Source organism: Papaver somniferum, chromosome 9 (genome assembly GCF_003573695.1).
Source record: "Papaver somniferum cultivar HN1 chromosome 9, ASM357369v1, whole genome shotgun sequence".
NCBI lineage: Eukaryota > Viridiplantae > Streptophyta > Magnoliopsida > Ranunculales > Papaveraceae > Papaver > Papaver somniferum.
Genome location: NC_039366.1, coordinates 83,752,543 through 83,765,897, shown reverse-complemented (window position 1 = coordinate 83,765,897; position 13,355 = coordinate 83,752,543). Strand labels below are relative to the sequence as shown.

Here is a 13,355-nt window from a genome sequence, read left to right as displayed (position 1 = left end):
AAAGCTTGGAAATCTCTTATTTACAACATCACCGTCTGCTAGAACACATTTCTTTGTAAACTCATCACACTTGAGTTTTATGTTTGTCTCAAGACCGAATACCAATATTCCTATAACGATCCTTATTATGAAGATGTGAAATAGGCAGTCTTGATACAAAACTGAGCACCATCCATGGAGATATTTCCACACATTTGATATAGTAAGATGGTAATTCGCCTAATATTTACATGGCATTCACACTGGCATCCTGAATTGATTAGCAAAGCCTCTCTATATATCGAACAAATTGTTCCACAGCTATCAATAGACATAAGAGGTAGATATTGAGAAGAATGTGAAGTACCCATATATCTGACTGCATAAACTCTTTTTGAGTATAAATCCATCACAACATCATCATTTCTTAGAGAATTTATGTTAATCCCTCGGGAGCATAGCATACTAACTTCTTTAACGGACTGGATAGAAAAGTTCAAGAGGTCAGTAAAATTAACAACACCTTGATTATCAACCTTTGTATGCATCAAAACTTGTTCTCCAAACAACCTCTCACTGGGTTTAAAATCTTTGGTGACTCTCTCTGCGAAAAGCCGAACTAGTTTCTTGGTTATTATTGAAATTACTTTCCCTCTCTCGTAATAATTGTTTACGTACTTTGAATGAAGAAGAGCACAATCTATAAGAACACCGTAAAGAACCCCGGCTTGAGCCAAAGATGACTTAGCTGCTGCATTTATTTTCAAAATTTCATCAAGTGTAAGCTGCCGATATTCCTTACATATCGTATTTGGAGTCCCTTCAAGTAATCTTTTCCGGAGAATACGGTTAGGAATATCCATGTTACCATCATTCTTTTCAACAACTCCAATAAAGAAGATAACATTTCTCACAATTCTGTCTTGAGCATTAGAAATTTCGCCAAGAAGGACTTCAACTTTTCCATTAGTATCAACATTGAGGTTTGGAAACTCTTGATTCACGGCACCACATACAACTGACTTCCAAATATCAGGTTCATATGACTTCTGCTCAAAAGCTGTGTTACTATCTGCACATTTTAGCGCTGAAAAATCCATAGATGGATCTTTATATAAAGGGAAATTCCAGAACTGTGAGCAGCTGTTTGTAGTGGAAGTACTTGTGGAATAATAAGTAATGTAATCAGTGAGTTAACTGGCTTCTGTACAACATAATTATGTCTGTTCTTCTCAAAACATGCATATGAAAGAAATGGTTCCGAATATAATATTGAATGCACGTCCATCACCAGTTCTTGACAACCAACCTTGTTGGCTTCTACCAGCACATTCGTGTAATTGCAAGACTCTTCCTTGTAAAATTCTCCATTGTAATAAGCAACAGCATCGTGTATGTGCACAATAACTCCAGAAATATTTGCTAAAAGAAGAGCATAATTCTCACAGTTACAGTCCATCAAATCTAACTTGGTGTTAGCACCGTATTCCTCACTTTGTGTTAAAAGTCCAGGCTTGAATAGAGATGAATTTGAAACTGAAAGGGCTAGATGTGCAGCTGTCCAACTTATACTTCTTGCTGGTCGCAGTCGAGTAGCATTCATGCAAATACCAACGTCTTGATTGAAATGCATGTTGCTTCTTGCAAAATATTTTGCTATACCTTGTGCCAACGATACTCTCTCGGTATTAGAGAATATTCGACCTCGCATTCTACCACAATAATTTTATATAGTTATGTCTTCCCGAGATTGATGTCCACATATATATATGCATACATGCACGAAGACACAGAAAAATCCGCACACGCTTATTCAACAAGTTCTACTTTCTTAGGGAATATATGGGACACGATTGGTGTATTCCAAAAATGATCAACAACTTGATTATTCCCACCGGTAGACAACAGACATACATCACTATCAGGAATGAACACATCTAGAAGTTTATCATGGTTAGATGACTTACCAATAAATTTTGGGTAAGTATGCGAAGTCTCCTCAGGAAAATAATTTTCTTCGCGCTTTAGAGAAATTGCTTTGGTATCCTTATCACCAACGTCAAGCTCTAACAAATCATCTGAAACCTTGTTAGGGTTTATGTAAGAGCTCGTACGTGATTCCCCAATAACCTTTTGAGAACCATGCAAAACTTTGTCAACCAGATTCTCGTCTCCCTTAGAAGCAGGATTCTCTTCATCCTTGTCTTGAATTAACAACGACGGAGGACTAGTAGACATGGTCATGTTAATAGTTTCCTCTGAATTATAAGAAACTTCGTTCAATTGATTTCCATCCTCCTTTTGAGAAGTAACTACGTCTTCCTCACCAGTAGATGTCGTGGGAATCATGTCAGAATTGGTTTTAGTTGAAGAATAGTCTTCTTGAGTTGAAGACGAATCCTGTTTAACCTGATTTTCATCTTCTTCTTTATAAAGAACATTCTCTTCAACCAGTTGAGAAGTAGTTTTTATCTCTTCCTCTGGAAGGGTAACTCTTATCTCTTCTTCGCTAACTGATGTTGCCGAAACAGCCACAGCACCCATAGATGACGATAAATCCTCTTGAGTAGATGAATCTGCTTTATCTTCATGCGAAATCTTACTGAAAGTTTTGGAAATTTTACGTTTATATTCTCGTTTAGCTTCAGCGCTTTCACGTTCAGCGATGATAATCATAAAATCTTCAAGCTTCTCCAATATTTTCCTTTTGTCTTCTCTGGCAAGACGAAGTTTTTCTATTTTCCTTATTTCTTCTTCGCCAAAATGAAACTTATCACGAAGCATCCGTATTTTGTCAGTATATATCTTTGAATACTTGTTGATAATTCTAGTCTAAGCTGCGGGAGATCTTCCATAGTTACTTCTTTATTATTATGTAAATAATTACCGAAAACTTTGGCATTATATTCACGCCTAGCTTGAGCAGTAGCAAGCAGAAATTCTTCACGTTCAGCTTGAGCTTTAGCAATCCGAAATACTTCAAGAAGCTTAGTTTTGTCTCTGTCATAAACAATCTTCATTATATAATCGTTATCTCTTCTGGCAAGAAGAAACTCTATTATCTTCTTAGTAAACAAGGTTTATTTTTTTTATTTTTTTTTTATTTTGGGTTTGAGTTTGCGGAAGCGTTTAGGATCGGAATTTAGATAAGAATCTAAAATCTTTGGCTGTGGTACCAACTAATGTAGTACGATGAGAGAAGAAGGCAATACGTAGATTGCAAGGGATGAGAAGAGATGAAAAGGATGAGACTTGACGATAATAAAGAGATAAAAGAAAATATTAAAGAGATAGGGAATCGTACTAAACGATAATAATTTTGATTGATAATAAGATTGATTAACCCTAAAACGAACGTATGCCTGTTTATATAGGCTACTCGTTAACTAAAATAACTATAGTTCTAAATAAAGATAAATACTAAAAAGGAAACAAGATAACTTGTAGACTAAGGAAGAGATGTCCTACATCATTTTGTTATCGAGGAAACCACAAATGCAGAAAAACCCCGGGACCTAGTCCAGATTTGAACACCACACTGTATTAAGCCGCTACAGACACTAGCCTACTACAAAACTAACTTCGGTCTGGAATGTAGTTGAACCCTAATCAATATCACATTGATTCAAGGTACAGTCATACTCCTTATGTCTCTGATCCCAGCAGGATACTAACACTTGATTCCCTTAGATGATCTCACCCAAAACTAAGAGTTGCTACCACCCAAAGTCGAAGACTTGATAAACAAATATGTATCACACAGAAAAGTCTATTGAATAGATAACTCTGTCTCCCGCAGATATACCTACGAGTTTTTGTTCCGTCTTTTGATAAATCAATGTGAACAGGAACCAATTGATAATCCAGACTTATATTCCCGAAGAACAACCTAGAATTATCAATCACCTCACAATAATCTTAATCGATTAACGAAACAAGATATTGTGGAATCACAAACGATGAGACGAAGGTGTTTGTGACTACTTTTCTATCTTGCCTATCGGAGATATAAATCTCAAGTCAATCTTACGATTATATTCAATCACGATAGAAACAACAAGATCAGATCACAGAACTACAGAGAAAATAGTTGGGTCTGGCTTCACAATCCCAATTAAGTCTTTAAGTCGTTGACCTACAGGGTTTCGTGAAAAACTTAAGGTTAAAGGAGAATCGACTCTAGCTTATACAACTAGTATCACAAAAGAGGTGTGTGAGTTAGGTTTCCCAGTTGCTAGAGTTCTCCTTTATATAGATTTCAAATCAGGGTTTGCAATCTAAGTGACCTTGGTAACAAAGCATTCAATATTCACTGTTAGATGAAAACCTGATTAGATTCAAGCTAATATCTTTCGACCGTTATATCGAACTTAGCTTGTTATACACAAATGAAATGTAACTTCATTTAGGTTTGAGTAACAGTACCTAAACGTGTACACTTAGTCGGTTCAACAATAGTTAACCAATGGTTATCCATATGAGCAATTTCATATCAACCTTATTCATCTTTACCATAACTAGTTCAAATTACTCAAATGAACTAGTTAGAGAGTTATTCAATTGCTTAGATCTCATAGAAGTATACCATAACTAAAGTCAACCTACCGTTGACCGACGGCGTTGACTGTTAACCGGACTTGACCGGACCTCTTCACTGAATGAACCTCTCCATAGTAAAAAGGTTATCCCTTAATAATTTATTTAATACTAAATAGTAAGACCTTAAATGGAAATTAAAAATATCGTGTTTTATAACGATTTTTGGAAGAGGATTTATCTCTTCTCTATTCTTCTCCTGTGTCACCTAGTTTTAAGATAGGATGAGAGGAGAGGGAGACAGAGAGCTAGTGAGAAAGAGAGAAAGAAAGATATGTAAGTATTAGTAGAGATGGAGAAGGAAATGAATAGGAGGAGTAGAAAATTAGAGAATAAAATGATGATATAATCATGGTGATGATAATTGAAAGAAGTTGAGGTGGATTAGAGATTAGAGTGAGTAGTTAGTGATTAAGAGAAACCATGGTAGAAATATTTTAAGATAGTGTTGTATGAGGAGTAGAAGAAAGAGTGTTCTTGATGATATAATTTGGTTATGAAGGGTTCATGAGTTTTTATGATGGAGATGATGGAAATGATGAAAACTTGATAAAAAATCAAGGTAACACTTCTAAATGATTCTTTTAAATAAACAATGATGTGGTAGTTATTAGAAATCAAAACTAGCTTACAATTAACATATAATTTGATATTCATCGTGATTTTATGAAATTATTGTTCTTAATTTATTTGTGACTTCTAGGGACCTTATAGGTTGATGTGATCTTTGTTTATGGTCATGTTTCATAGTATATCGAATCAGGAATACATATAAACTTAGTTTGAATGATTTGGAGTTGAATTGAATGAATTGTAGAAATTTTAGTGTCTTTCTTTAAATCTGAAAATAGTGGTATTGGCGGTGAGTGCACCTGTTCATGGTCGATTATAGTCATGATAGAAATGGAATTAGTCCCTGATGTTTCAAAGTAAGTTGTAGAGGAGATTGTATTCTTTCCAAAGAGCCAACAACCACTCAATTTGGATGAGAATTTAGAAATCTATGGAGCCCGAAACTTTGACTCTTGTGTTGTGTACAAGTACTAAAAATGCCTTTCAAAAGTTTGTTACAATGACTGACTCAACTCGGTGAGTCAGTGAGTTAGATTGGTTAATTAGGATGTCAGACCGAGTTAGACAGTTGACTGATTCGAGTCAGAGCACCAGGGACTTGACCGGCTCAACGGGCCGGATTGAAGGGACGGTCCGGATCAAGCCCATTGGACTTGGGCTTAGGCCAGATATAGTATTTTGGGTTTTGGGACCAATTCTGGTCCGAATTAGCTTTCGGTTCCTTTTGCAAAGTTGAAGGTGTTTCCGAGGGCTTTCCGATGATACCCAATTTGACCCTATTTGGATTAGTAGATATTGTTTTATACCAAAATTACTTATCACCAATTTATAGAACCATTAATAGAATTAGAGTCATTAATTATTTCACTTAGTCTATAACTAGAGAAATTTATGAAATTATGTTGTGATATTTTTGTGAGCCTGGTGGCTAAATTCTTAGAGTGTTTGTGTGATTAACAGTTAGACTATATTAACAACGATTATTCGAAGAATGAACCAGTGGATCGAAGAAATGCAAGGTAGGCGTGGCTTGTCATCAAATCAGGTGGGAACTCTGTAACCTTCTTGTAATCATTAAGTTTATATTATCTGCGAGCATGCTGAGTCTTTAATTTCTGTAAGCATATTGTTTGTAATTCAATGGGTATGTTGTGCAATATGCGTTGGGTGGTTTCCCCGCGAAGAGTGTCTGTGTTTCCCCATAGCTCTTGGCTAAGTTTAGTAGGGCAATGCTACGTTGTTTGAATATTACCTAGTAGCCCGGATTTACCCCGGATAAATATTATTACATTTTATTGTCTTAAGATAGTAGTCCGGCTTTACCCCGGTTGATTATTATATATATTATTTTATTTGGGGAAGTCACTCATGTGCATATTATACTTGATTCTGCAGTCTTAGTAGTATGACTGGGTTACTATGATCTTGACTTAAGAAGAAATTCTAGGTTCATGATTGGATATGGCTATTTTTTGGTGACTTCGGTTTGCAAATAATGATTGGGCCTTTCGTGAACCTGTTGTGCGGGGTCAGATCATAGTAATCAAAATCTTATTATATTCTAGACTTAGATGATGGCATTGGGTTTTATGAGGTTTACGCATTCCACGATAATATCTTACGGTACCTGGATTCATGCTATCATTTAAGACTGGAGTTATTCCTAGCATCTTCTCCTCCATTGAGTGAGACGAGGTTGGGATAACATATGTTTAGGTTGTTTAATTCTTTTCTCGTAGATCCATCCGGAGGTGGATCTTTCACGGATATTACCACTATGGACGTAATATTTGGGGATATGAATTGAAGCAATCTTCTGCTCTATGTTGTGTGTAAAAGATGTTTATCGTTTTTATTAGTAGAACTGAGATGCATGTTATTGATTACTTGAATGTTATATTGATAACCACGGATCCCCCGTTTGGGATGATGTGCGCACTCGTTCCCGCTTCAGTTTCAGTAATCAGAAGAAATGGTGCGCGTGAAGATATCCGTTATCGTAGCTTTAAGCCTTTTGCGATGTTAGAGATATTATGAATCTTTTGTATATTCATAACACATTAATATATTCATATCACAAGAGAGCTCTTCAGTTATACAATATCAGAGTGTAAGGGTTTGTGTTTGGAATTAGCTTAGGTAACTGAGTTTTCTTAAGATCGGTAATGTAGGTTTGATGCTTCAATTAGGTTGTAATACTATTAGCTAAGCAGGTTTATGATTTGGGTCGTCACAAGTTGGTATCAGAGCTCACTATTAGATCTTACAGGGGAATGGTAGATAGTTCTTTGTGCTAGATAAATAACTAGATTAGTTTAGAACCTGATTGGTTGTGAGAGAAATCTTAATCACTAAAAGCTATCAAGAACTAAAATATTTATTTGATTGATCGATTCGTTTTCTTGTTGTGTGTGTATAGTACGGACTAAATTTGTAAGTTAATACCAATTATGAAATAGTTTAAAAACTGATAGAGATTAGAGAATGACTTGCTTAAAATTATGAACTTATAGTCAATCCAATACCATCCAAAATTTATTTAAAAGGGAGTACCTTTACATATACCTAAACCCATTAATTTTTTGAATTAAACACTAGTGTGAAGAACTTAGATATTATCATCAGTTAGAATTTAATCTAGTGTACGAAAATCTAAAGCCCAAAGATTTTTAGATCTTCATGGCAGAAAATACCCAGAGTTATGCCGAATTTCATAGTTACATCAAAAATTCATTCAAAATTGTGTTCAAGTTCTCAAATTGTTATAGAAGTAACTCTCTTTTGAAAAATTAATTTAATATACTCAAAACTAACGATAATAATTACCATCTAAGTTCTTATAAAACTCATCTTTGTAAAAGATAATAATTTCAAGTTTAGATCACAGTGGATAATTTGATTAACCATAAAATTGCTTAATTCATATCAGATTAATTTCTGATAATTGTTCTTTTATTGTAAAATGGAATTGCGTGTTGTGATATGCCTATTTATGAATAACTTTATGTATAATTAATTTATGCTTAATTAAACTATATGAAAATAGGTATACTAATAGGTGCTACAAAATTTAAATATAGATAGATCCAGATATAATTATTTTCGAAGTAAATAGAGTATATATACAAATTAAGGCACTAAAAATAGATGACAATACGAACTTAGACATTTACGTTTAGAAATATTAGTAGAGTCATTATCAACTTTTTAACATTTAGTGCATAGAGTGGACAATAAATAATAATAGAAATAAGGCATATATGCATATTTTAACCTTTTATCGAACAGTTCTTATAAAATCCACCGCGAGTTAGTCAAAAGATAGTAAATGGAACTATATTGAATAGAAATTGATCTCACTAGCAACCATGCATTTTATATTACTTTTAAGATGAGCCAATAATTTAATAAGCTAATTAGACGATAATAAGTAAATAAATAATTGATAATAATAACCATAATAAAGATATATAATAAAATGATAAAAAATGATTAAAATACATTTATAAAATGATGTAGGAGTTTTTTTAAAATTTAAAATATAATTTTGTGGAAATCGAATATCTATACATGTGAACATTATCAATCAAAATAGTAATAAGGATAATAAATAATAAAAATAATTTAACAGTGAAAATTATTAGTAATTATTTACAATAATGTTTTAATCAATTGAGTCGCCTGATAAATTTCTTAACTAAAAATATATAAATGAAATAAAATGATAAAATAATAAATATGATTCGAATATGTAATAGTTTCTATTTCAATCTATGAGATGGACAATGATTTTTTTAAGAAAAATTTAGAGACTATATATATATATATATTATTATTATTTTTGTACGGAATTAGATTAAAACTAATTAGTTTATCAGCACAATAACTAGAAGATAAAATAGTAGCAAATAATGAATTAATAATAGAAACTTAGTGTGGGGAATTTATATTTTTCCCACTTGTTAGTATTTAAATCAGATTAGTTGAACCCGTAGGTTTGTATTTTATTTCATGTTGTTTCGAACTCATTTAAAATTAGTTGGATTCCCCGCGTTTGTAAGTATGAGTTGTACTTGCATTGAGAGGTAGATCGATTCAAATTTTCGAGGACGAAAATTCTTGTAAGGTGGGTAGAATGTAAAGATTCGTAAGTTCGTCAACGCTATTAGACCAGTCAAATGACGAATTAGCCGCTAATAACTCGAATAGTTTAACACGAACGTTATTAATAGAAATTAATCTAACAATAATTTAGATATGAAATTAGTACCACTAGATACATTTCGAAAAATTACGCGAAATAGGCTACTCGAATGCGTCATTTGGATATCGGACGAGGAAGATATCGCCAACTTAAACTGGATATTGAAGTTTGACTAAAGTCAACCTGTCGTTGACTGACGGCGTTGATTGTTAACCGGACTTGACCGGACCTCTTCACTGAATGAACCTCTCCATAGTAAAAAGGTTATCCCTTAGTAATTTATTTAATACTAAATAGTAAGACCTTAAATGGAAATTAAAAATATCGTGTTTTATAACGATTTTTGGAAGATGATTCATCTCTTCTCTATTCTTCTCATGTGTCACCTAGTTTTAAGATAGGAAGAGAGGAGAGGGAGACAGAGAGCTAGTGAGAAAGAGAGAAAGAAAGATAGGTAAGTATTAGTAGAGATGGAGAAGGAAATGAATAGGAGGAGTAGAAAATTAGAGAATAAAATGATGACATAATCATGGTGATGATAATTGAAAGAAGTTGAGGCGGATTAGAGATTAGAGTGAGTAGTTAGTGATTAAGAGAAACCATGGTAGAAATATTTTAAGATAGTGTTGTATGAGGAGTAGAAGAAGGAGTGTTCTTGATGATATAATTTGGTTATGAAGGGTTCATGAGTTTTTATGATGGAGATGATGGAAATGATGAAAACTTGATAAACAATCAAGGTAACACTTCTAAATGATTCTTTTAAGTAAACAATGATGTGGTAGTTGTGAGAAATCAAAACTAGCTTACAATTAACATATAATTTGATATTCATCGTGATTTTATGTAATTATTGTTCTTAATTTATTTGTGACTTCCAGGGACCTTATAGGTTGATATGATCTTTGTTTATGGTCATGTTTCATAGTATATCGAATCATGAATCAATATAAACTTAGTTTGAATGATTTGGAGTTGAATTGAATGAATTGTAGAAATTTTAGTGTCTTTCTTTAAATCTGAAAATAGTGGTATTTGCAGTGAGTGCACCTGTTCATGGTCGATTATAGTCCTGATAGAAATGGAATTAGTCCCTGATGTGTCAAAGTAAGTTGTAGAGGAGATTGTATTCTTTCCAAAGAGCCAACAACTACTCAATTTGGATGAGAATTGAGAAATCTATGGAGCCCGAAACTTTGACTCTTGTGCTGTGTACAAGTACTAAAAATGCCTTTCAAGTGTTTGTTACAATGACTGACTCAACTCGGTGAGTAGGTGAGTTAGATTGGTTAATTAGGATGTCAGATCGAGTTAGACAGCTGACTGATTCGAGTTAGAGCACTAGGGACTTGACCGGGTTAACGAGCCGGATTGAAGGGACGGTCCGGATCAAGCCCATTGGACTTGGGCTTAGGCCAGAAATAGTATTTTGGGTTTTTGGACCACTTCTGGTCCGAATTAGCTTTCGGTTCCTTCTGCAAAGTTGAAGGTCTTTTCGAGGGCTTCCGATGATACCCAATTTGTCCCTATTTGGATTAGTAGATATTTTTTTATACCAAAATTACTTATTACCAATTTATAAAACCATTAATAGAATTAGAGCCATTAATTATTTCACTTAGCCTATAACTAGAGAAATTTATGAAATTATGTTGTGATATTTTTGTGAGCCTGATGGCTAAATTCTTAGAGTGTTTGTGTGATTAACAGTTAGACTATATTAACAACGATTATTCGAAGAATGAACCAGTGGATCGAAGAAATGCAAGGTAGGCGTGGCTTGTCATCAAATCAGGTGGGAACTCTATAACCTTCTTGTAATCATTAAGTTTATATTATCTGCGAGCATGCTGAGTCTTTAATTTCTGTAAGCATATTGTTTGTAATTCAATGGGTATGTTGTGTAATATGCGTTGGGTGGTTTCCCCGCGAAGAGTGTCTGTGTTTCCCCATAGCTCTTGGCTAAGTTTAGTAGGGCAATGCTACGTTGTTTGAATATTACCTAGTAGCCCGGCTTTACCCCGGATAAATATTATTACATTTTATTGTCTTAAGTTAGTAGTCCCGCTTTACCCCGGTTGATTATTATATATACTATTTTATTTAGGGAAGTCACTCATGTGCATATTATACTTGATTCTGCAGTCTTAGTAGTATGACTGGGTTACTATGATCTTGACTTAAGAAGAAATTCTAAGTTCATGATTGGATATGGTTATTATTCGGTGACTTTGGTTTGTGAATAATGATTGGGCCTTTCGTGAACCTGATGTGCGGGGTCAGATCATAGTAATCAACATCTTATTATATTCTAGACTTAGATGATGGCATTGGGTTTTATGAGGTGTACGCATTCCACGATAATATCTTACGGTACCTGGATTCATGCTATCATTTGAGACTGGAGTTATTCCTAGCATTTTCTCCTCCATTGAGTGAGACGAGGTTGGGATAACATATGTTTAGGTTGTTTAATTCTTTTCTCGTAGATCCATCCGGAGGTGGATCTTTCACGGATATTACCACTATGGACGTAATATTTGGGGATAGGAATTGAAGCAATCTTCTGCTCTATGTTGTGTGTAAAAGATGTTTATCGTTTTCTTTAGTAGAACTGAGATGCATGTTAGTGATTACTTGAATGTTATATTGATAACCACTGAGCCCCCATTTGGGATGATGTGCTCACTCGTTCCCACTGCAGTTTCAGTAATCAGAAAAAATTGTGCGCGTGAAGATATCCGTTATCGTAGCTTTAAGCTTTTTGCGATGTTAGAGATATTATTAATCTTTTGTATATTCATAATACATTAATATATTCATATCACAAGAGAGCTCTTCATTTATACAATATCGGAGTGTAAGGGTTTGTGTTTGGAATTAGCTTAGGTAACTGAGTTTTCTTAAGATCGGTAATATAAGTTTGATGCTTCAATTAGGTTGTAATCCTATTAGCTAAGCAGGTTTATGATTTGGGTCGTCACAAGTTGGTATCAGAGCTTACTATTAGATCTTACATGGGAAATGGTAGATATTTCTTAGTGCTAGATAAATAACTAGATTAGTTTAGAACCTGATTGGGTTGTGAGATAAATCTTAATCACTAATATCTATCAAGAACTAAAATTTTTATTTGATTGATCGATTCGTTTTCTTGTTTTGTGTGTATAGTACGAACTAAATTTGTAAGTTAATACCAATTATGAAATAGTTTAAAAACTGATAGAGATTAGAGAATGACTTGGTTAAAATTATGAACTTGTAGTCAATCTAATACCATCCAAAATTTATTTAAAAGGGAGTACCTTTACATATACCTAAACCCATTAATTTTTTGAATTAAACACTAGTGTGAAGAACTTAGATATTATCATCAGTTAGAATGTAATCTAGTGTACGAAAATCTAAAGCCCAAAGATTTTTAGATCTTCATGGTAGAAAATATCCAGAATTATGTCGAATTTCATAGTTACATCAAAAATTCATTCAAAATTGTGTTCAAGTTCTCAAATTGTTATAGAAGTAACTTTCTTTTGAAAATATTAATTTAATATACTCAAAACTAACGGTAATAATTACCGTCTAAGTTCTTATGAAACTCATCTTTGTAAAAGATAATAATTTCAAGTTTAGATCACGGTGGATAATTTGATTAACCATAAAATTGCTTAATTCTTATCAGATTAATTTCTGCTAATTGTTATTTTATTGTAAAATGGAATTGTGTGTTGTAATGTGCCTATTTGTGAACAAATTTATGTATAATTGATTTATGCTCAATTAAACTATATGAAAATAGGTATACTAATAGGTGCTACAAAATTTAGATATAGATAGATCCAGATATAATTATTTTCGAAGAAAATAGAGTATATACACAAATTAAGGCACTAAAATAGATGACAATACGAACTTAGACATTTACGTTTAGAAATATTAGTAGATTCATTATCAACTGTTTAACATTTAGGGCATAGATTGGACAATAAATAATAATAGAATT

The 13,355-nt window shown here is 33.4% G+C and overlaps 2 long non-coding RNA genes across 2 annotated transcripts; both read left to right on the top strand.

The window, feature by feature from the left end:
* Nucleotides 1–4,789: 4,789 nt before the first annotated feature.
* On the top strand, nt 4,790–6,505 carry LOC113308720. Its single transcript, XR_003340005.1, has 2 exons — nt 4,790–5,137; nt 6,109–6,505. It is a non-coding gene; the product is annotated as an uncharacterized LOC113308720 (long non-coding RNA).
* Nucleotides 6,506–9,508: 3,003 nt separating this feature from the next.
* LOC113313967 lies at nt 9,509–11,406 on the top strand. Its single transcript, XR_003342158.1, has 2 exons — nt 9,509–10,092; nt 11,063–11,406. It is a non-coding gene; the product is annotated as an uncharacterized LOC113313967 (long non-coding RNA).
* Nucleotides 11,407–13,355: the final 1,949 nt, after the last annotated feature.